The sequence below is a fragment of the Labrus bergylta genome, chromosome 3 (genome assembly GCF_963930695.1).
Source record: "Labrus bergylta chromosome 3, fLabBer1.1, whole genome shotgun sequence".
NCBI lineage: Eukaryota > Metazoa > Chordata > Actinopteri > Labriformes > Labridae > Labrus > Labrus bergylta.
In genome coordinates, this window is record NC_089197.1 from 13,218,754 (window position 1) to 13,243,841 (window position 25,088).

Here is a 25,088-nt window from a genome sequence, read left to right on the forward strand (position 1 = left end):
TCATAAGTTTAATTTTCACTTAAGATAAATACATAAACAAAGACGACATATTACTGCATAGACAATGTCTATAAAGTGAAATCACATTAAGTGCAGACAATGTCATCTCTGACATGAATGCTTCCAGTCTGGATCTGGTCTTGACTCTGTTTCAGTCCCTTCCAATCTTGTCCTCGTCTCAGACTCAATTCACTCAATTACTCTTGCTCGGTTGAAAGTTGTCTTGACTAAAACACCTCTAAATAGAGGTAGTGACGAGATCATCACAAAATCATATTATTTAACAAGCCTTAGTTGAAAAGCAACACTGCAATCTAACTTGTCAACAGACAAATCTGAAACTGAAGAAATCAACATTTTTCACCCCAAATTACCCGAGATAGACCTCAATCCAAAACAGTCAAAGATATGTTGTGGCTACAGAAACATTTCAGATCTGCAAGAATTATTTCCTTCCACTCATGCTCTTTCCACCTCCACAAACATCCCGCAACAATGCAAATTTGTTCTTTGCCTGTTCTCCTTTGGGAGTTGTCGAAAGTTATTCTGTGAAATCTACTGTAAGTCACTAACTCGAGCAAACACAACAGCTCGGCGTTAAAAGGAAAGACAAAATAAGATTTTGAACAGATCGCAGTGGTAGAGTATCAGATGACAGATTTCTTTCCCCTTTGAATAGTCATAAAGACTCAAAGGGACACCAGAGCTAAAACTGTTTGTACAGACATGATTTGCACCACTTGAGTCACTCCAGCAGGTCAACAACATTATTCTTGGCTTCAGACCATAGACTGAGCCACAGGCAGACCAATGATGGAGTTGAGATTGTGCCAGTGTGTTCTGGGTGTAATGTGTCCCGACTATGGGCTTGGTCAAAGTCATTCAGAGGAGGAGAGTGAATCCCACAGGGCTGATATTATTTTTAAAGCAAAGTGCTCGGTTGGCTTTGTGTCTAATGCTGTGGTCACACAGAAAAAAACCTTTTAATTAGACTTCTTTTAGTCTGGGCTCTTGAAATCTTTCAACTGTCATTTAGTCAGAAAAGTAAAAGTTGGGAAATGACCACTCCCAGCACTCACTTTAAAATCAAAAATATATAACTCCATAATTTCCCAGTTCCCATCCTTTTTTTATCCCATGAAATGCAACACCTGTGAGAGATGAATACAATACAACTTCATTACTACCTGCAAGAACTGACGACTGACATGGTTAATGGAGGGAACTAGTTCTGGATTCCCAAATTTATTACAGATGTACATACCCATAAGCTTTGGCTGCCAATGCAGATACACAAATGTTCCAATCTAATAAGACCACACTGTTTTTTGTGAAACAAGTATATCCAACAGAAGCATTTCTACCAAGAGCAAATCTGTACAACCAAACACCCGTTGAAAAAGGGGTCAATGTTTGCAGTTTGGTCAGATTAGGCACCACAACTGCTTGTTAAGGTTTGGAAGAGAGATCGTGGGCTACATTAAATTGACCATCAGTCCCCTGGGTCAAACTCTTGTGTTTGATCGATTCATCCTGCCACTACAGGTCAACTCCTAAAAAGAACATGTCTGTTGAAAGTGCAGAGCTTCCAGTTGAACACAAATGTGTGTATATTTTTTCAATTCATAAGGTGGAGTTGAAATAGTCAATAATCTCTTGAAGAAGTCAATGAAGTATTGTTGAAAAATTAAAATGGAATGAAAACAGAGTAAGTAGCTGTGGTTAGAAGATACCTTATTCATAATCCTCTTTTGATTTGAACTTTTAGTGTTTACTACATTAGATGAATGCATCACTGGTTTACTACAACAAAATAAATTATTTCAATAGAAACACAAAATGTACCCGGTCTAAGATTTCAAACAGAAAGACTGCAAAGAAAAACATTTCTCTTCAAAAGGAATTAATTAGGCTTCCAGCTCCTCCGAACACAATCAGGTCAGATTCTATTAATGCCTCTGTCTGCAGCGAGGTAATTAGCTCTCTCTCTCTCCCTTTGAATGCTCTGACCCCAGCAGTGTGAAGCAGACACACATGGCCTTTAATCATACGAGGATGACTTCATTAGGATCATCCTGAGGAGGGAGTAGTAGGGGAGAGTGAACAGGAAAACAGACTGTTGTCCTGTGTCGAGCCTGCCGGGAGTTTAGAGTGTTAGGAACGGATGGGGAGGTCATGCAAGGCGCTTGAGGGAAAGTGCAGACAAAAGAGGGCTTGATTTAACACACAAAGGGATTATGATTCAGTGAGTCATTAATTGCTTAGGGGTTACAAATGAATTTCCATGCTGGGTTGTGTTGAGAGGTCATATGACAGCACGGCCATGATCTACACACAGAAACACTTTGTCTGAATCTGAAACTTGCTTAACTTAAATGGGCCATGAGATAAAAACAGCATTCTCCTGAGTCACTGACAGAAAATTAATTTAGCAACGTGTCACCAAATGTTTTCCATTCCTTCTCTGACAGAAGCGACAGATATCTGTGTGTTCAGATAGGCTCTTAACAAAGCATGGCTCACTGAACCTTTGTAGATTCATATCCTTTCCCCAACACATTACTAGACTTACTCATCCACCGCAGGAAGTCAACAATAGACTGAAAGAAAAAGTAACCGAAAGAAAAAGTAACACCCAACATGTATCACGGTTATGTCACAGTATGTGGGGGCAGATTACGCTTTCCAGAGGCTAATCCTCAACCACGCTTCTTGTAAACTCAGGTTGTGCTGGCCAGAGTGGACCGTGGTCACTGTGGTTGTTTAATCATAGTGGGGGGGGGGGGGTCCTGTCGTCATGGTTCCCAGACAAGTAAAAGCACGGTGGGGTGTGGGTTCTGGTGTTGGCTGCTTCTGTTAAAACAAGGCTCTGTAGCGTGTCTTGAGCTAGGATGTGTTCAGGTTTAACAGTTAGTATAAAACATTTACAAGGGTTTCCTCCTCTGAAAAAAAAACAAAAAACCAAAAAAAACCCATGAACACGTGAGCTTGTTTTCGCTCTCTCTGACTTTGGCTACAACATAATCTGTAGCTGTGTATAGCTGTGTGTTGCTGTGCTAGGGTACAGTAGTTGTTTTACCTAAATGATAACTAAAGCATGCTAACATACTTACAATGGTAATCCTAGCATGGTGAGTCCATGAGTACAATGCTCACAGTATAAGTCTGTATTCCAGCTATTTGGCAATAAATACATTTCATGAAGTAAAAAGTAAATGGATCAATAACTTGTGCGAGTTCATCCTTCGGGTGTCATGAACGGCTGAACCAAATATCAAGACGAACCATCCAAAAGATCTTCAGAGAGTTTATTCAAACCTTCAAAAGTCAACGTCCTAGTGGTACAAGAAAAACAAACGATCAACAAAGTCAATGGGATTCACCCTCTGGTGACCATGAATACCTCCACAAACCTTCATGAAAATAAATCCAGAGCTATTATAATAATTTAACCAAAAACAGTAAAGATAATCAAGTCCCAAGATAACCAGTTTTCACTAACTCAGTGCATGACATACGGCCCGACCTACACTGTGTAGACCAGTGTGACCAATCAACCTTTAGGGTCTTAAAGTCATAGCTCTGGGCTTGACATTATAGTTGTTCTTTGTTGAATGAAGTTAGATTTAATGAAATAATGTAAAAATTACTCATAACTGAAGCATAAGACTTGCTTGCTAAGGTAGTGATACCACCATTTGTAACAAAACATTGTGGTGAAAACAGTTAGGAAATATAAATCACTCCTGTACATTTGTTTCATGCAAATCTTTTTTGCAATGCGTGTTCATGCAAATCACTGAGAGCCAGCAGGTGACAAAGGAAAATCCAATTCAGCCATTTGAACAGGGTTGGCAAATATTTGACTCTTCGCGTGGTTAAGTATACAAAGCTCCTTGTAACACTGCACTAGATCATACTTTTAGAAAAGCTGTCTTCCATGACTCTGAGTCGTCACTCTGCTGAAAACACCACCGGGAGCAGATCTGATGGTCCATTGAATCGTGCAATACAGACGTCATCAACCTCTGGGAAGAAGAATCTGGCCTGAAAGCTGACAGACCTCAGGGTTTGTTTGTTGACATCTTCTGTGTCCAAGAAAACTTCAGCTTATGTTCAAACTGTAGCAACGTGTTAGATACTGCACAATTTCAGAGTGTGCATTCTACTGTATGAAATGCAGCTGTTGTTATTTTAGGAAAAGCTTGGGGCACTGGTGGCCTAGTGGTTGGCGCGCCTGCATGTACAGAGGACACAGTCCCCTAAGTGGGCAGCCCGAGTTTAAATCCGACCTGTGGCTCCTGTGCCCCATGCCATTCCCCACTCTCTTCCCTGATTTCCAGCTCAATCCACTGTCCTGTCTCTCTAATGAAGGCACAATAATGCTTTGAAAATATTAATCTAAAAAGTGTAATTTCTCACACTACAGCCTGAAGGAGAAAACAAGCTGGAACCTCTGGAGTCAATGCAAGTTTTTGTTGTTGTTGTTGCATTATTACAAAGAACTGCTTTAAGTCGATCTTGAATAAAGAAGATTATCAATGTTACATTTAGACTCAGACTACAGGGGTCGCTTTGTGTAAGGCACTGTGCAGAATGGATAAGAGGAGAATTACATGAATATTTGCACATGTTTTAATGAGCTCTTTCTGCATGTTTTTGGGACAGGAGATAATACATTTACATATTACATATTATTTCTTGATGGCACAGGATGTTGAACATCATTTGATGTTGTATAATCACTATTATTTATGTGATAATACTGATTATGAAATTGTGCTAGTAAAGAATAGTCCTTTAAAACAGAGGTTTCCCTTGTACAATGCTTATGCTATGCTAAGCTAACGAGCTGCTGGCTGTAGCTGTACATTGAAACGGACAGATATCAGAGAGGTATGGATCTTCTCATATAGTATTTAACAAAACAGTCACCTATCAAACTAATCCTCGGAAAACTTGTTATCACTGGAGTAAGAAAGAAAAAGAAAAAGACTGACAGAGAGAAAGAGAGAGAGAACAAACGGGAAAGAATGAAAGAGAAAGAAAACTGATGCGAAAAAGCAGCGGCCTTTTGATCATTGCAAATCCTGACTAAAGTATTTTGGCTCCAACAGAAAGTCCTCTTGATTCCTCTCGGAGGAAGTGAACATTAGTCACAGGGATGCAGATGAAAGGCAGGCGTAATAGAACAAATAATCACAGATCTTCAGGACTCCTGAGCTATCAGAGACATTTCTCATAAAATATAAACCTCTAGAATTAAGATAGATGACCAGAAAAAAAGCCGCATTCCTGCGTTACAAAGACCCCTCAGACAGAACAAACCACCGAAAAGCTTGAAATTAGTGAATTCATTTCCCATGCTGTTCTGTAATTTGTACTCCTGGAGATGAAACCTGAAGGCAGACAGTTTACTTTTCCTCCGGCTGTGCAACAAGAGTTTTGAAAAGTGAGACCGTATGAGCGAGGGAAATAGGCTCTGTACTGTAGGCTCCCTGTGTTTACTGATAATCATCTGAAAAGGTACAAAAAAAAAACCTAATCCATGATAATCATATCCTGAGTATGCCTAAAGAGATGATTTGTAATAATAACTCTCAGCAGCAGTCAAATGTTGAGTACCAGGGGACATGTCTGCATTAAACAGGGAACAGAAGAGAGGAAAACACTTTCCAGGAACTCAAAACCAAAGCTTTATTTGTTGTTTGAGTGAAGAGACGGATTTTGTAAAGAATTCTTGAGCCCACGGGAAGGAAAATGTTCTCAACACTCAGTGAAGCACAGCGACTCTTAAACTCAAAATGTTCAATTGGAGCTTGTTTATCTTTTGCTGAAAGCAATTAAACAAGACTTAAACTGTCTTCCAGCACAATAAAAGACATGAAACTTAGAGGACTGTTTATTGTTTACATAAATTTGCCTAAATGTTTGGTATGACCGGACTGAAAGACTCTCGTCTGATCCAACTTCTTCCTCATTTTGAGGGAAAGCCTGAAGAAATTAAATACTTATTTTTTCCCTGTGTGGAACTGTTAGTTTTACAGCAGTGGGATGCAAACATTCAGCGCTCATAAATTACAGAGCACATGCAGCTAATATAACACAGAGACCAGAGAAGGATTTAGACACACAATACAAACACAAACATGATGCATATTGTCCTATGAAAGTTAAGAGGGACATTTGGGAGGGTATGGGTAAAAGTTGGGGTATCAGGAAGTAAATATTAGACATAATGGATTCTGCTTTGTCATCACTGTTTCTTGTAAAGACCCTGCTTAGTTTTCCGTGCAGTACCTGGTATATACTGCAAATCTATATTTTTGTAACTGTTGAAAAAGTTGACTTATGCATCATGAAGTCATCCATTGGTGTGTAGATTGCCTTTGGCTTAGTATCATCGTCAGCGCCATCTTGTTTTTTGGAGCCAGAAGTGACCTATTTGACCTCCTATATGCCCAACGGTTAGGTCGCACCACATGTACAGAGGCTTTAGTCCTCCGAGCGGGCAGCCCGGGTTCAAGTCCAACCTGTGGCTCATTTTCTGCATGCCATTCCTGAACTCTCTCCCTGATTTCCTACTCTCCTATCTAATAAAGGCTTCATCAAAAGCCCAAAAATAGTAGTTGGACAAGAGGGTGGAGCTGGAGAGTAGCTTGGGCAAATATCATAACTATTCAATCTATGTCTGAGGGTAATTCAAAAACCCGGATGACAAAAGTGTTTCCCATTGAATGAGATTCTATTTGGGAGAGGGGCTGACCTGAGCTGTGAAACGATCACTCTAAAAAGCGATGAGAGCCTGTTAAATGTGGAAAACTAGCTTATGTGTACGATAAAAACACGCCTCGATTTAATTGATAATGGTGAGGAATTTTAAATTCATCCGCTGCACTGTCATACATAGAAGAGTAAGTTGCTGATTCTGTTTTTGTACCAAGCTGTGAACACGTTGAAGTCTTCTATGAAGTTTGGTGTTTTGAAATTTGAAATATATTTTGGAGCCAGCCTCAAGTGGCCACTCGAGGTACTGCAGTTTTAGACAGCTTTGCATTAGCTTCAGTTTTCATGTCTTGAGTGTTGCAAGACATAAAAAACATCAATTAAAACACTTTCATTAGAATAACTTCATGTCAGGAATGCAGCTGATCGTCAAAAGAAAGACCTCCCTGCTCAGTCTGTGGGTGGAAGCACGTTTTGTTTCGTGCAGTGGTGAGTAAGAACGGTAAGCTGCACAGTCATTCCTTATCTGCAATACAGATATGTATGTTTGTGTGTGTATGTGGTCCAACTTCCTCTGACTGCCTCCTTCTGGCATCTGATCCCTGATTTATTTATGTTTCTTCTGATTTCACTTTCTCTCACACGTCAAGAACAGCAGCGGACAAACAAACACCAGCAGACTGAACGTGTTTCTCATCTGTTACACAGGAAGAAACTAAAAACCCTGACATACTTTATTTTTACTAACCACAACTCAATTAAAAGCAATTACACCATCAAATCATTGAACACACACATTTGGTTATAATCTCTCTACTGTGGACTGTTCAGCAGAGACATAAAACAGAACAAACCAGAGCAAACTTATAAAGTCTGAAGCAGGAGAAACTAAACAGGAAGAGAGCGAGACAGAGAGCAGACAAGCCCCTCGGAGAGCTTCTTCAAAACAATAACAGCACTCAATTCATTTTACATTTTCAAACACAGCCACACATCTATTACCAAATATAACAACACAAAAAAGAAGCCTGCCAAAAGAGATACTAAGCAATCACTGCGATGACCTCTTCCGACAATCATTATGAGGTAAAGCTAAACATGTCAGGGGAACTTTATTTAAATACACAAGGTTTAAAGGTGTTTTATAGACATTCAAATTTTGAAACAAAATATAAAAAAGTTTAAAATATATCCTGAATATGCTTTACAGCAAGAGAAGAACATACAAATGAAAAGATTATTCCTGTTGCTTTTGAACACCACAGCTACTCATGTTTAATGTTGAAGGAATAATGTGCAACTTTTCTATCCAGTACATGTCAGTCTTGAGCAGCAGCATTAAACCAAAAACAAAATGCTGTTTGGTGACACCTCCGCTATTCTAAAGCCTCCATTCTCCTCCAGCGATACACCTCCAACCCCTCTCCACTTACATTTGGAGTCATGAAGGAGTTATGAATTAGAACGCACCATTATTAATCACCTTAGGCGGGAAAAAAAAATTGTCCTTTGCTCGAGCTGCAATCGCCTGTGTCCTGCATTGTTGTGTTAGCAGGCTAAAGTTAGCACACTGTTGGTTAACTCGTAGATTCATACTTGACACAGTAACACAATCTGAATGTGAAAGACAGTTTTACAACTTATATTGTATATTTAAGATTCTTGCACGCACGCACGCACGCACGCACGCACACACGCACACACGCACACACACACACACGCACACACACACACACGCACACTTGTGTGTGCAATATAAAACACAGCTAAAATTAGAGATGTTGATGACTGGGCTCAGCTGTACGTGCAACCACAAGCAGGGAGGTGACATTTCAGCACAACTAGAAGCTCAAATGGGAAAATTAAGCCACGCACTGGGCCTCTCCCAGTCCCACAGGCTCACCATCCCAGTGAGACAAGCTCAGGAAATAGACGTTGTCAAGTACATGTTTTGACATTCCTTCTATCATCCCTATGGATGAACAGATGATGGATTTACTGTTTCATCTGTGAAGGAACTAAAGCTATCAATGGATAAGCAGAATCTGAAACTATTCTAATCATCAATTTGTATTTGGTAATCGTGCAAAATATTCCTTTGCTCCGAAATATTAACTGCTGGAAATTTGCCGTTTTATGAAGTTCTCTTTTAAACTCATTCAATACATTTTAGAAGTCGTTGAAACATCATGAAGTATTGACTTGTATATTTTGTCTGTTTGGGCCGGTTCGTACTGCCTTGTGTGTTTATACTTTAATTGTCTGGTTTAAAAACTGATTATAGTCAGCTTATTTAAAGCTACTATGAGGATACTTTAGCTGCTTATCTAACAAATTGAAACTAATACTGATACATCTTTATAATCTAGAAAAGCACACCAGAGCACCAGGGACAATATTGTCCGTCACTGTATTGTCATTTTTAATGACTGTTGCCGCTGCCTTGGGGTAGGTGTCAATTTCCAGCGAGCTTGAGAAACAGCCTTTGTTAAAAAGATGTTTTTGTGTAGCAAGTTTTGCCTTTTATTAAAGAGGACAGCTGAAGAGAGACAGGAAATGTTTGGGAAGAAAGAGCAGGGGGACGACATGCAGCAAAGGGCCATTGTCAGATTCGAACCCACGATCGCCGAGATGAGAACTGTAGCCTCTGTACATGGGGCGCCCAACACAACCAAAAGGCTATCTGGTGCCCTGAAAGAGCCTTTTTTTTTTTTAGTAGATTTAAGCAAATATTCAGAGTGATATATTTGACTGTCAGAGGAAATAATGAATAAAACACCACCTTCACATGTACGGGGCAAGAATAGCAAAGACACATCACGTTGTCCAGGGGTTGCAGAGAATGACAGAAACTAAAAGTTCCTTTCAGGAGTTTTATATCATGATACATCTGAGTAACAGCACCTGCAACTACTACTCTGGGAAAACTCCTGGAGCCTTAAGTGCAGTTTTCAAAATGTTCAAATATTTTAGGAAAAAAATCCTAAAATCGTGACTTCATGAATGGCAGCTCTGCATTTCTGCATTCTTCCAAAAAGAGGTTAAACCACATTCTTCTCCAGTGCAAGGTGAAGCCTGAACTCACAGTGCTTTACTGCGAGAGGAGCCCTCTCTTCTTCCCTGTGAACCACAGCTGCCTTACAGGATTTATTTCAAACATTGTCAAGATGCCTTTGACGCAATGTCATTTCTCACACTGGCAAACACTGTTTGCTCTGTTCCGCCGTCATTCACCTCATTATTCCTGCCCTTTCTGCCATGTGACAAATTCAAAGAAAAAAAAAAAAAAACGTTTCCCCATCTGAACTTTTGACCTGAGTGTTACATAAGAGTGCTTGGTTTCTGAAGTGTGAGAAAAGGGGTTAATTTGGTCCAAAAACACAACATCCATAAAAAAAAAACTAATTTCCTCTCAAAACTAAAAAAAAAAAAAAAAAAGTGGCAAAAGTGTGACAGAACAAACAAGCCCGGTGAGCCTCCTGTTTCAGCATCAGCTTCACCGGGACGCTCCGGGGTAAACAATGGAGCAGTGTTTCCTTGTGGTAATGAGATGAGGTAACAAGAGGCACCGAGAGGGATGAAAAGAAGGAGGGAGACAGAAGAGGGGGACAGAGGGGAAGGAAAGAGGGATCAAATGAAGAAAAAAAAAAAGAGACGTGAAGAAAAGTAGATCACAGTTTCAAGTGTGTGAGTGGTCGAAGGCATTTCCTACTCGAGGGAATCCTGTGTCGAGTCAATGTAACGGGAGAGACAGTGTCCTCAAGATACCTTAAAGCGCCCTACATTTACATTTGTTTGTAATGAATGCTGTGTGTGAATCATTTGATTTTAAGTCGAGATATAACTTTAGTTCAAATACAAATGAGGAAGACGGTACAGTGAGAGGTTCATAGTAAGAATCCTGATCTATACAAATGAGTAAAATATTAATAACAGGGAAACAGATCCTTAATACTGTGTACAGTAAATGTTAACTTTTTATCAATATTTAGATCTTTTTTTTTAGACTCTAGTTTAGTTAGTTTGTACGAAGAACATGAATGGACCTTGATCCGCCCCGACTGCAGGAAGCATCACACCAGTATGGATGAAACCAGTTACCATAGCCAGAGGCCCACTCTGTTCATCCTTGCTGGACATCATGTGTTAAAAACCACAGACAAACCTGACGGATCTTCAGAAACAATTCAGTTCGATGAGCAGGTCATGGTTCAGGATGATAAACGTGCGCCTTCTCCTGAACTGCATCGGTGTTGAACCTCATTTTCTAACTGTTAAGTTTGCCTAGACGGTGGTACATAGAATATAAATCCTACATCCAGAGTCAACATCAGTACGTGTTATTGTCTGTACATTTTGAAATTTGAAAGTGTGTTTTGAGCAGCCACAGCCAGAAAGGAGTCAACAAATCTTTGTTTACATCAGGGATTTGTCTCGCAAGAAATTCCAACCAATCAGAGAGCATTAACCTCTGCTGGACTGCTTGTAGAACTCAAGGTAACTACTATACTCAAAAAAGTAACAAACTGGTCGGTGAAACAAACTCTAGGTGAGAAAACGGCCCTGAAGTTTTGGAGGGGATTCATTTCATAGTTCTTTTCTGCACCCCACTGTTCTCTGTTTCTCACATAACTTAAAAAGGGGGAGTTTTCTTATGTGTTTTAATTATTTCCCATCTCTTCTTCTTGTCATTTAAATGTCATTGATTGCAATGAAAACCTCATTTCCCACTAGTGATGAATAAAGTAATCTACACAAGCACACCCTGTCCAGTGTTTTTAACGATAAGAGAAGTGAAGAGAGAGCAGACTGATGCTTCAGCTTTCTACCTTCAATGTGTTTGAGTGCATAATAACACAACAGATATCTTGACTGTTGGTTTCATGTGAGCAGTTTCTCTTTGGGGATTTGTACAGAAACAGAAGAATGAGTTGATGTTTGTTCCTGATGAATTGTCGTCGGTCATTCCTTCCACTCAGCCCACAGCCTGCGCTCAGGGCGGTGACTCACTCCACCGACTTAATAGAAACAAAACCTGATTGTTGAGACAAATCTCAAGACTGACCATTGCACCCACTAAGATCCCGAACCAGCTGCGTGCGGAGTCTCAGAGGAGATGAGACACTGATTGGGAACAGAAACCACACTCCGCAAAGTTAGATTAATCATGTAAGTCATTAGAGCAAAAACACACATAGTTTACAAGCTACAACTTCTGAAACGAGAACTTTTTGCAGGTTTGTCCTGGATTACATCCTCTCTTAAACTCAATATATCTTGTGTTTGGACTGACCTATATAGATGCCTTTTTATATCGTTTTGGGGTCATATTTTTAGGAAAAATGGAAAAAACATTTTTCTCTTTCAGGTCGGTGAATCGATGTAATTTCACTGGTCAAACATGATCACTAAGTAAATATATTTAAGTCTTTGGCTGTTGGTCAAGCACAACAAGAAATCTTAAGAGCAATATGTTTGACTGTTGGTAATTTGATTTGATATTCACAATTTTCATGATGGCTTTAAAGACCAGAGGTTCTCAACTGGTCTAGCCTGAGGACCCACCACCAACTCTTTAAAGGGGCTATATGTAACTTTCAAAAAATACTGCGTTTGCAGCGATACCGCATGGCTGTTAGGCGAACTGCACCAGTAACCTGTTGCTCGCTGTCCCTCACGTGCTCGTCACACGTGCTCGTACGTACACAAACCAGCATCATCATCGGCCGCGAAACACTGGATATTTACTGACATAATGTTTACAGAGGAGGTAAGAGGTCATACACATGTGAAAGTCTGTGAAGGAGTCTGTGTGTCTGTATTCATTCTCCATCCTACAAACGACAGTCTTGGCAGGCGCTGGCTGAGAGCAGGAGTGTGTGATGAGTTTGTTCTGTTGATCTCTGCAAGCGGAGCTGAGTGAGGAGGACGTTGAGAACGTGCATGAAATGTCACTTCCTGGAGCTTTTGCGGAAAATGCGAACCGGGGAAACATTTTATACAGGCAACACAGACAGACAGTGAACATCTACTTTTTCACATCAGTTAACCGTTCGCTTATTAATGGGCGATAAAAAACGATTTATACATGTAAAAAGTTACGTATAGAACCTTTAATGAGTAACAGTGCAGTTTGAACCGGACAAAAAACGTGACCAGAACAAAGAGATGAAACAAAACAAACGTGTTTTAAAGCGCTTCATAGATTTTGGACACAATTTCTTTACTGGGCACACTTTCGCGTCCCACTGATAACGTCTCTGCAACCCACTTTTGGGTCCCAAGCCACCAGTTGAGAATCACTGTTATAGACAACAATATAATAAACTGATTACCTGAGAAAATAATCTGCATTTATAAAATGAAATGAATGATTAGCTGCAGCTGCATCTGTTTGGATACATTTTTAAAGGCTGCAAATACAATAGTTAACTACAGTAAACAGGTCTATGTAAGCCCTGTGTGGAAATTATAACACAACACATGAATGAAAACACACCCACAGCTGGACCGGATCATTCCATTCATAAAGAAAAACACTTCTTAGCTAAATGTTTAAACATCTGTACAGGTCACTTTTCTGTTGGCTGAAGTTTCTTTAACAGACTCTCTCCTGCTGGCATCAACACAACAAACAAAAACCAGACACAAAGCTGAAGGCGCCACCAGGCCTCCATCACTCATATCGATCCACATGCACACCCCTCGCCATGGGAACCCACACACACACACACACACACACACACTGATAGTTACACAGAGTTTGATTCTGTGCCAGCACACTGCAGCACTGCAGACAGGGGCGTGTCCTCAGCTAAAGGCCTCCTCATCAACACCTCCACATGTGAAGCTGACGTAATGACACTGAAGAACGAGAGCACATTAACAATTACCAGCATTAGTATAAATGAGGTAATTATCTCGTATGAGCTCATATCAACATGATATATAAAGTCTAAATGCTGCGTACATTCATCTGCTTATACGATGATAATGATGGTGAGAGAGGAACAAACATCTGAGCTGACATTCATTCATATTTCTCTCTTTCTTGTTGTCCTTATTTGAGCAACAACACTCTGTAACTTTCAGCTGGTATAATCAGTCTAATAAAATAATGTACATTTTTTGTATTCCCTGTGTTTGTGGACAAAAGAAACTATTCATTGGTGTACTACATCTGAGCTATGAACGGACATTTAAATATTCTCATAAACAATGAAAAAGAACCTGTGTCGTGTTACTGAACATTTAGCTGTAGTTTACAACCAAATTTGTTAAATGGAAATAAAAAAACAGTAGCTGATAAACAAGTTTTAAACACATAATTTCTGTATTAACATAAAAAAAAAAAAAAAGCTCCATTAATGCCTCTTTATTTTCTGTCTAAGAACTAATAATTTAAGTTCTGAATGTCCAAAAAGGAAAGTAAAAAGTTGTGTTCTTTATTGAAAACCTGATGGTCATGTTGATTTTTTTTTTACAGAGCTTATTGTAAAAAACAAGGGAGGAGAAGTTTTCACATCAGTGTCAGAAAGCATGGAGGGTTGGGAAGGTATTATGAGAGACTTTACTGGCCAGCACCAACGTTTGCAGGCCTCCACACTGTGATGATGTAAGAGCTTCCACAGTTTAAATCCCTCCACATGCCACTCACTCGGTCCCTGCCCTCCTCTCTCTCTCTCTCTCCATGTTTATTTTACTGGCTGGGTGGGGATGATGTCAGCTTCAGCCTCAGAAAGAGGACGAATTACATCATGTGTAGTCAGACACACAATTATTGCTTTTTACTGTCATCATGTTTGAATTAGAGATGAAACATTACACCAGGAAATAAGGATTATTTTCTTATTAGCACAGAGGTGTGAGACCCTGACTGTTCATGGCTGATGCAAGATTTCCTCTTCAGTCCAAAACCACTAGTGAAGCGAGTAATCTCTGAAGGGAAAAGAAAGTAAACTTACAACAAGTTTACAGTGATTTTTAAACAATTACACCATGAACTACAGCCAACGTTAAATCACAAACTCTCTGACAGCAACAAACAAACATTTTCCTGCTTACAGATTCTCAAACATTACGATCTGCTGTTTTCTTTTCTTTTTTTGGTATCACTGTAAATTGAATATTTTTGAATTTTAGACTGCATGGGGATCAGCAAAACACATCAGCTTTGTCACATTAGCATAAGAAAGAGTCAGAATTGGACATAATCATCAGATTCAGCTCTGAAAAAGACTTTAAAAAGTCACACACGCATGCAAATAAGGGAGGGAAATAGTCAGGCAGAATTTACAAAGACATAATAAAAGAAAAAACATCAACTCAAAGTAAAAAATATGCACTTATAACTTTGTGGAAGCAAAACTATACAACAAGTTAACAAAAATATAAAAAATAAAAAGGACTCATCCTGGAAATGTCTCTTTTATGGATCCAATACTTCGTACTGTTTGTTAAAGTTTCAGCCGAGTCACGGCTCTGTATACATATAAATTATGTACATATACTACACATGTAAAAACAGAGAAAGTTGTCAAAGGGGAGTTGTCAATGTCAGACCAGATTTGGTGTCGCTCCTCTCAGCTCTGATCTTTGATAGTGATGTGTGGGGGGAGGGGAGCTCTTATAGTTTGCCCTCCTCAGTTTGCCCTCCTGTATAGGATGTGTTTGACAAGCGCTGAGTAAATGTGCTCAGCTATTAGGAAAACAGGCCTATCTCTGAGAGCAAACACTAAACCCACTCACTCCGGGAGCCTGTGTCAATACGCTTTTTTCACAGTGCCAGCACAGCTTTGATAACCTGCTGCAGAGTCAGAGGCGAAATCACACTCCGCTAACTTACTGAGAGCGAGAAGAACTTTTTATCTGCATGAGTGAGAGGCCTCACCTCTCTTCATTGGGCTTATGATACAACATGTTATTGAATCTTCTGACAAATAAAGCTGAGTAAACTTTAAAATGTACACTAAATGTAGTGGGCAAGAACTATGGCTGAGTAGGAAAAATAAATACTCGAGTACAGTACAAACACTTGATCTGTCCCCATACAACATGCTACAAATGTTAAAGTTAGCATGTGTTGTCTTTAATTGCGGTTTCAGAAAGAAATGAGCCTGTTATACTTCAGAAAAAGGCGTATTTTTTTTATTATCCATGTAATTGTTTCCTTTCAAATTATTGTTCCAAAAGTCAAGAGTGTAAAAATCAAACATGAAGACGGGAAAAGTGACAACTCTGAAACAATCCGATGAAGCTACAGGAGAGTTTGGGATGAGTGTGATAACTCGGGACAATTTTACGTTACGAAGAAACAAACAGTGCCACATAAAGCTGCATACACTCACACAGCTCTGTGTTGGTGTGTTGCTGATGCGAGTGTGGAGATGTGCCATGAGTGTCACAGAGTGGATGTATGAAGGCGTGACCGATCACTGGATTCTTTGCATCTTGATTATGAGCATCTGTACGAGCACTGAACCATCGGCTGCTGCGTATAAAAACAAACAATGAATAGTGTCTATAGTCAGCCTAAGGACATGCAAACCCTTATTACAATTCATTCAGTGCATTCAAGGATCCCGCCTTAGATCTAATGCCATACAAGCAAAGAGATGAGTGAAAGTTTGTCTCGTCGCTGAAGAGAGACGCCCTCTCTGAAGAGAGAGAGGCAGACATCAGCAGAAAGAGAGGAAATGCAGCAGGCGCAGAAAGAAGCTTCCTAAATGTGGACACCGTACAGTGAAGAGGAATGTAACAGTGAGGGGGAGGGAGCACGATGTCCTGGAAAACATCGCCCCAATTCACAGGGATCAGATTCATGGAAAGTCGAGATAGAACAGGAACTAAAAGAAGTGTTTTCACCATCCAAATCTGAATGATTTATCTGTAATGGTCACACATCAAATTAAGAAGCCCTATCACCGTAGAGCTGAAATAACCAACAAACTGATTGATCAGTCAACAACAACAAAATAGTCAGCAACTTTTAAAGTTATTTTTTGCAGTTGAAGAACCAAACATCTGTTCGTTTCAGCTCAATTATAGTCTCTTGTTGTTGCTGCTGCTGCTTTTTTTTTTGTCGATAAAGATAAAGTCTCATTCAACTACCAGCCTACAAACAATCACTCATCTGATTTATTTATTTTGAAATGAACAAGCTCAACCTCCAGTTTGTGCTATATTCAGATTAATGGATCATTGTTTTTCAAACGTTGACCGATTATTGTTTTTACTATTGGTACATAATATGCTATTTCCTTCAGGATTAGTCTTCAGTCTTCAGAGTGTCAGACTTGACTTGTAAAAAAAAAAAAAAAAATGTTGCTAACTTTTTTTATTTTTAGGCACAAAGGTGAGAAAACTTGACACCCTTCAGAGCTCTGCAGCTCTAGCCTGTAAGGTAACACGTTTGTCTTTTGGTATGATGAAACTTAATATTCACCAGTGAAAGCCTGAGGAGTTAGAAAACTTTAAAGGTTACAAGAGAGGTAGAGTACAAGCTGCATTCAAACTGAAGTTATCACTGATTCAGAAGAAGAACAAATGGTTAAAGCTTCAAACTGCAGGAGAGAGACAGGATCACAACGTTACATAAATATAAACCTCACACTCTCGGCCTCAGTTTTCCCACTTTCTCAAATTAACACAGTGAGTAGAGAGGCACAGGGTGAGAGCTGGGGAATGCAGCACAAGTGGAAAACAAGACAGATCCATGACATGTGGAGATGGTAGAACTGGTCCTGCAAAAGTTCAGCAGGAAGTCAGTTTATATTTAAGCGGATATTTAGATGCCTTTTTATGCGCATGCAAATCTTTGTTTGTTCAACTGGGACGTTTAAGGAGTCATCAGGTTAGAAATCATGAGTAGACATGAAGAAAGAATCAGGTCCGTTAGCATTCCTGCTCTGCTATCTCTCCGTTATGATCTCACCCTGTATTCACATTTTCATGCTGGTTGTAAAGTGAATTTCTTTGCCAGCTACTATTCAACTTGTCTCGCTTGGTTGGTAAATATCTGCCATATCTGAGGGAATTTGGCTTGACTTATAGAAACTTTCTATGAATAAATCTGATGTGTGTACCTGACACTGTCAGCACTGTTTGACTTTCAGCTGCCTGTGAATGCTGTTTGGAAATCATCCATTTATTCACGTGATCACTGAAGAAAACCAGAGAGGATCAAACAACACCTGTGAGGCAACAAAAAGGAGACCGACCCTGGTGGAAAGTTCTTCCATGAGGTTTGTTCATTGTCAAACACGTGTTTCCCTACATAAACCTGAAATAACTGGGGGGGGTTGGGGGTGGGGAGTTGCAACCATGTGGGGAAACCAGTGCTGATTTACACACCCAGGGAGATTATCATTCATTTGGAGTGGTGAGTCGATCTTCCTGTTAAACGTTCTTCCCCTTCTGGATCTTGTTTTGGCCTCTTTAGCTGCTAGATACTCCTCCAGGACGAGGTCCCCGAGTGATAATTTAGGGTCAGCAGGTCGAGATTGTCCAGTTTTATAAATATCTTCCTGGCCAGTAAATTCAATTGGAAAATAGACACTGAAGTCATATTCAAGAAGGCTCAGTCAAGACTCTCCTTCTTAAAGAAGCTTCAGTCTTTTGACATTAGCAAGAACCTTCTTTATGTTTTTTATTAGGTAATCTTGGCTTGTGTCCTCTTTCATGCTGTGCTCCACCATGTTTACATGTTAATGCGCTGTTTTATTATTCAGTCCTTCCCATTTAGCGTCACGCTTTTACATTCTGTAATATCACCTCATATTTACCTCAAATAAACTCCTTTAGAAGAGCGACCCTTGCACTGCATCTCCTCATACTGTTACCTTTACTTTACCTGCCGTGAAGAAATCTCTCTTTTGTTATGACAAGTAGAGTACATGAAAATACTCAGGTATACACACACTCCTGTTAACCTTTAACTTCAGCTGAAGGATGAATCAGGGTGTGTGTGTGTGTGTGTGTGTGGTCATGTGTGTGTGTGTCATTAGCCAACAGTCAGCTCAGGTTAGTAAAGTCCTCATCCATGTTGGAGCAAAGTCAGAACAGGTGGTCCCACCAGGAACACGCCCATATGTAGGCCACATGTCAAGCATTAGCCGAGCAGCGCAAAGCTAACACTGAGATAAACTGAGGCGAGACAATGCAGGCAGGTGAGGGGCGGGGCTTAGCACATCAATACACTAAAGCTAAGGACACGTGGTCTGGGTAAAAAAAAAAGGAGGTCAATCCAATTAGTCAGACCTGAGACACACTGACATCAGGACTCTGGCCGTCACCTAAAGCCGAGCAGGCCCAGTGTTTGACTGCAGCACACTGTGGAGCTAAATGAGGTGTTAGAAAATGACATCACTGCTGTGAAGGGACCCCGTGGTGTTTCTTTGTACACAAACAGTCATGTTTACATCGCCTGTGTTTATCCTAAAGGCTTAATAAACATGATGCATGCATTTCCTTCCTCATAAAACTAAATCAACCTCTATGTCATAAGAGAGCCGGCTGGTTGCATTATTGACACATTATGTGTGCGACCGATGCCGATGCTGTTGTGATGCGCCTTAGACTTGTCATGCCAAACATGTTGTTTAAAATCACACAATGGGGTAAAAGAATCATGTGCTATTTTGTTTTATGTAAAAATACAAACCTAAGTAAACTTAATGACTTCATTTCAGCAGCGTTGGATCCTGTTGTACGGCTCTCGTTTTATTTTCCACGCCCTCTTCTGTTTTGAATTGAACTGTCCTGTAAATAAAAAGTTAACTTCCACAAAGAGCCTGAGAAGGTCAAGTGTTTGCCTCGCGAAGAGGACAATTAATGGTAGCCTATAAAGAACGAGTGTAGGACATTAAAGGGAAACGTCACTTCCATAATCCTGTCGTAACTCTTTTAAATTATAAGCTTGGGCTCTGCGTTTGTTTAGAAGAAACAGAGATGTCTTAAAGACGAGAGCTTTTAAAAGCTTTATGATGTACGTACTGTATATGACTGGACAGGAACAATCACCCCACTTATAAATGCAACTATTCAAGTGAATGAGTAATGACACAACAACTCCAGAGATTAATCATTTACTCTCAGCAGTGACACTGGTCTTCTTACTGGAACAGACTGGTGGAAACAGACAAACCAGTGCTGTAGGTTCAGGATGACAGGAGAGAATAAGGAAGATGATAACAGCGCTTCATTATTGTTCTTCATTTCCTGCAGTGATAACATGTCCATGTCCTGTATGAGCCTGAGGAGATGACCACCTGGCATTAAAGAAATCAAAGACGAACAAACGGAAAAACAAACACCGCAGCACGTGGACGTCTGAGATCATCTTTCCATGAGTGACCTGACATCCCTCGTGTTTTCTGCTCCCTTCCAGATGTGTGCGATTTTTTACACGTGGTTTTATTACACCACATCTGGACGACAAGGGGAGGAAAGGATGAACACAAAGCGCACACACACACACACACACACACACACACACACACACCAGAAGAGAGGCCACCTCCATGGTTTTAATTTAACTTCAGAAAGGAGTGAGGCTGCGCTTTCAGAGTTTATGTAACAGACTTTATTGATTCTAAAAATCACGAGATTGGAAAATCTGCAGGAAAATCTGCAGGAAAACAGTTGGTCTCTGATCCTGCTGTTGTCTGTTTTTTATGATGACTTTCTAGGTTTTAGGAGGAGGAAACGTCATATACAAATAATCAAACATGAAAAAGTTTTAATCTAAGTCTGTATAGAGAGGAGAGTTTCTGTGAAAAAGCATCAGAAGACAAATTCAGGACTGTTTCTGTTGTTTCCGCTCCTGCAGCAGAGCCGATGGGGAGTGAGGGAAAATAACTGAACATCAACAATGAGCTTTTTCAAAACAAGTCCTGAACATCCGCTCACTCACAAAATCAGAGCGGAGTTTGAAAGGAAGGATGACCGTGAAAAAGGCAACATCTGGACAGCTGCAGATGCACAAAGTCACATCAACAGAAGGGACGAAAGAGGGAGTGTGTGTGTGTGTGTGTGTGTGTGTGTGTGTGTGTGTGTGTGTGTGTGTGTGTGTGTGTGTGTGTGTGTGTGTGTGTGTGTGTGTGTGTGTCCGTATGTCTTACATTCAAGAGAAAACAGAGACTTGACTAAAATTCAACTTCCTTTAATCCTTGACTCCATGAAAGGACAAAAAAGGTGCATGAATCGACAAAATCAGAATGTTATGAAATGTATTTCTTTTCTTTAAAGATCTGTCCAAATCACAAAATACTTTGTTTACTGCTGACGACAAAGAAGAACAGCAAATATCTCAACTTTGAGAAGCCAAACTTCTCATGAAGACATTTCAGTTTTGATGATGAAAATCAAAGAATGCACGGCTGACAAGGATTTTTAGCTGGTTGAAATTCTGTGTAAACAATTTTAAAAAAAAATCTAAAACCTTAAAAACTCAATCCACCATTGAAGACTTAATCAACACAGGTGCACTCCACAGACATATGATGGCTTAAATGTCACAAAAAAAGTATGTGTAGTTGAAGAAGACTTTGTGACTTGACTTCTACGTCATGCAGAATAAAGACTTTTCTGTCCGTCTCCTCTCTGTGTGAAACACTGCTGCAGGTGTTATCAGGGCAGTGGGGCAGCTGGTCGAGGTCGTGTGTGTGTGTGTGTGTGTGTGTGTGTGTGTGTGTGTGTGTGTGTGTGTGTGTGTGTGTGTGTGTGTGTGTGTGTGTGTGTGTGTCCTGATGCTGACGAGGCACCTGCAAACTCTGGCAACACTGCAGCATAAAATAAAGAGCCTGTGAGGAAACACACACAGCCCCGTTGTCAGACTGCAGCTGATTTCTGCGACTGATGAATGACTAGTTTGATCTTATTGTGTAATAAGACACACACAGAGAAGACGAGGCTGCACATTCAGCAACAGATGTTTTTTTAACATCCTAAAATATCTGCCTATAAAATATAGCCAACAAGAAGAAAGACCACGACTAAGGATTATTGCTATTACCGGTATCTAAATCTGTGGAGTTTTTCAAATAATGTTTTAATGGTTGCTTATGTGAAGCAAAAAAAAAATGAAACTACTGCCAAAGTACTGCCAAAGATGGCATCTACTAGATTCTTATTTAAAAATCCATTAGTGATTCAGTTTACAAATATGTATAAAAAAACCCCGCAAAACTCCTTATTCTGTCTTGTGAGTAGCTGGACTAAAATGACCCGACTGATTGTGCTTTTTTGAGTCAATTGACTGACCAAACAACTAAATAATTAAGCCCTATTTTTGCTGGTGACTGTGACAGCACAATATAAAAACAATCAATCTTATTTCTGGTGGTCCTGTTGCTTTTTTTTAGGTCATAAAGATGACCTGTTTTTGACAATATTTATCTGGTTCCAGTCATAAAATGACCGAAGTGATAGAACTTTAATAAAAAAATATATTTTCTGGTCAACTGATGAAAAAACAACTAGTATTTCTTTGATTATAGTCAGCATTACTCTGGGAATGTTTCCTCTAAACATGCCTCCTACATGTTTAAATGGTAGCGAAAGAAAAAACCTCAGATTAAAGTGGAGATATTCTCGAACGTGCTAGAGGAACACAAACTAGTGAATCAAATGAGTGTGACCGTCTCTGAGACTGATGCTCCATCGCTCTCTGTGAGCTCTGACCTCCAGCTGTTACAGCCCTAGTGTTAAGCTGTATCAACACACTGCCTCTGCCTGATAGTTAACAAAGCAGGAAGAGTATGTGCTCCTCTCTCCCTGACACATGGTACCAGACTACATGTGATGACTTTCACAGAAAATAGGAGTTTGGCTCAGACGTGGAGACACAAACAGACAGCAAAGCAACAGCTTGAGATGTTGGCCTTCTTCTAACAAAGTCTGGAGATGTATTTCACACTATCTTGTGTTTAATTAAACAAGATGCTGGAGTTACATTTTACCAACCTACATCTAAACAGTTAGTCCTGCATTAAAGGATAAACGTCAGCTCTTTCATTTCACAGAAACGGACAAAGATGAATGAATTCATCATTAAAAAAAATACAAAATGCAGACAATTTTGACTTTAATTCTTATTTAACCAGTAAATGGTAAAGGGACTTGAGCTTGTATAGAGCATTTCTAGACAAACATTCAGACACTGATGGTGGAAGCTGCTATGTAAAGTGTCCATACGTATTTATCAATCCCATTCAAACACATTCACACGCCGCTGACACAGCAGAGCGAGCAACTTGAGGTTAACTATCTCTCACAATTCACTTATTTAGCAGGAGCTGGGGATCAAACCCCTGACCTTTGGGTTTGAGACAACCGACTCTACCACTGAGCCACAGCCTCCCCATGTTCATAGCTCTATACTACAAACTAGTGCTGCAACAATACGTCGTGTCATCATACAGAGGTAAATTGAACTGTTTTTATCGTCAACTAATTTATTTCTCGAGGAAAATGCCAAATATTTGTTGAGTCCAGGTTTCAGATGTGAGAAGTCTCTGCCTTTGTTGGTTGCATTCTGTAGTGAATTGATTATTTTGTGGTTTTAAACTGTTTGTAGGACAAAAAAATACATTACATAGAAAACATATTGTGCTTTAAGCAATCATAATGCAGATCTTTAGCAGAATCAGCTAATAGTCAATCAACTGAAAGACGAATAAATCATGAACATTATCAATGGATGAGGCCTTAAAATTATTTCTGGAAGGTTTCGTGATCTCAGGTAACATTTTCTTTTCAGTCCAAACATTGAATTCCTCTTTCTGCTTCACCATCATGTCACTGCTTCTGTATAGAAACATGTCGCATGCCAATGTGAACGAACAGCTTTTGAAAAGGTCTCAAAGTGTGACCACACTGACTCATCCTGTTTCTCTGCAGATACATCTGTTCATTTATAGTCACATGTTTATTTATATTCTAAAGAACGTTTGGTGACGTGTTTTTGTTCTATAGACAGAAACAGCTCTGTTCCTCTTTGGTCAATAAAACGGATGTGGCAACAAGTTCAAGTGAAAATCACTGAAGTATCTGCAACTTTTAAAACAGAGTTCAGAAAATGTACAAAACATTTGAACTCTAGATGTACCATTTTTGTACGGCATCTCAAGTACAACAGGTACATTAAGCAGCTGTCTTTGTAAAAACAAACAACTAAAAAAACCCACCATGGGACAATCATATAGTTTTGATACAGATGTATCTTTTTTAAGAGGCCTTTAACTAACTTCACTTCCACATTAATCAAGGATCAATCATCATAACTCAACAAAATAAGACTTAAAGGTTCAATAAATGTTTTCACAATATAGATTACAGCTAAAAAAAACATAAAGAATTCCTTCACAAGATAAATATTTGGAGGTTTAACGGATAGAAAATAAGGACAACTGTAACTCTCCTGTAGTTTTACTTACAAAGTAAGTGTTGTGTAAATAAAATAGCAAAAGTTTTAAATTAACAAAAGAGGGAAATGAAACCTCTGGGACATGTTTTTGTTGTTCCAGATGACAGATGAACGAGATGATGAACACGAGATTGCATTGAGTTACAGAAACTGGCGGCCCAGCAGCTAGCACGAAAGTGATTTTCAGACCTCGGCTTTCTGTTCACAGTAATTATACACACAAGCAACTTGAAGATAATAAACAGACAAACCATTGGAGTTCAATTAAGAAGTCGTTGAACATGATTCAGGACGGATCAGCCCTCCCCGGATCATCTGGGACAAACCAAAGCAAACAACTGCAAACATATGGCTTTATGTTACATAATCCTCATACCACAGTGAGGAGGGGAGCTGCTCTATTTTTCAACCTCAACTTACAACACAAACAATTCTGTGAAAAAGGGGTTGGTGTAATCTGCTACTGTGTGTTTGTTCTCCGCAATATTCATGTCCTCACAGTGCAGTTCAGAGAAACTTGTACGTGAGGCTTAAACGTCACATTTTACTGCACCAGGGGAATTTGTAAGCCACCAGTACTTCACTCTTCACCCAAGTTTTACCTGAAATAAACACGTAACAGTGTAACTTTACAAAAAAGGACGAGGCTCGATCATTTCCCTTGTCTTTTTCTTCCCACCCAGACTGAGAAAAACAACACTTTAAGGGCAGAGGAAATCTCGCTTGACCCCGCCCACTCAGGGGGAGATCCCGTAATTCACACTAATCCTGCTCCGCATTAGAGGGGGACTCTGGAGAGGTGGTATTAAGTGTACGAGCGTGTGTGTGTGCAGTGCAGTGTTTGTGCGTTTACTGAGGTAGCGGCAAAAAGAGATGCTGAGAGGTGAAACTGCTGACCTGGGTTGACTCACGCCGAGTGTTTCTGTTGTCAAGGGAA

At 39.8% G+C, this 25,088-nt stretch overlaps 1 protein-coding gene across 8 annotated transcripts in view; it reads right to left on the reverse strand.

The window, feature by feature from the left end:
* The window catches only part of myo9aa (myosin IXAa), a 117,195-nt gene that overhangs the window by 56,222 nt on the left and 35,885 nt on the right, over positions 1 to 25,088 (reverse strand). The gene's annotated exons all lie outside the window — the stretch shown is intronic.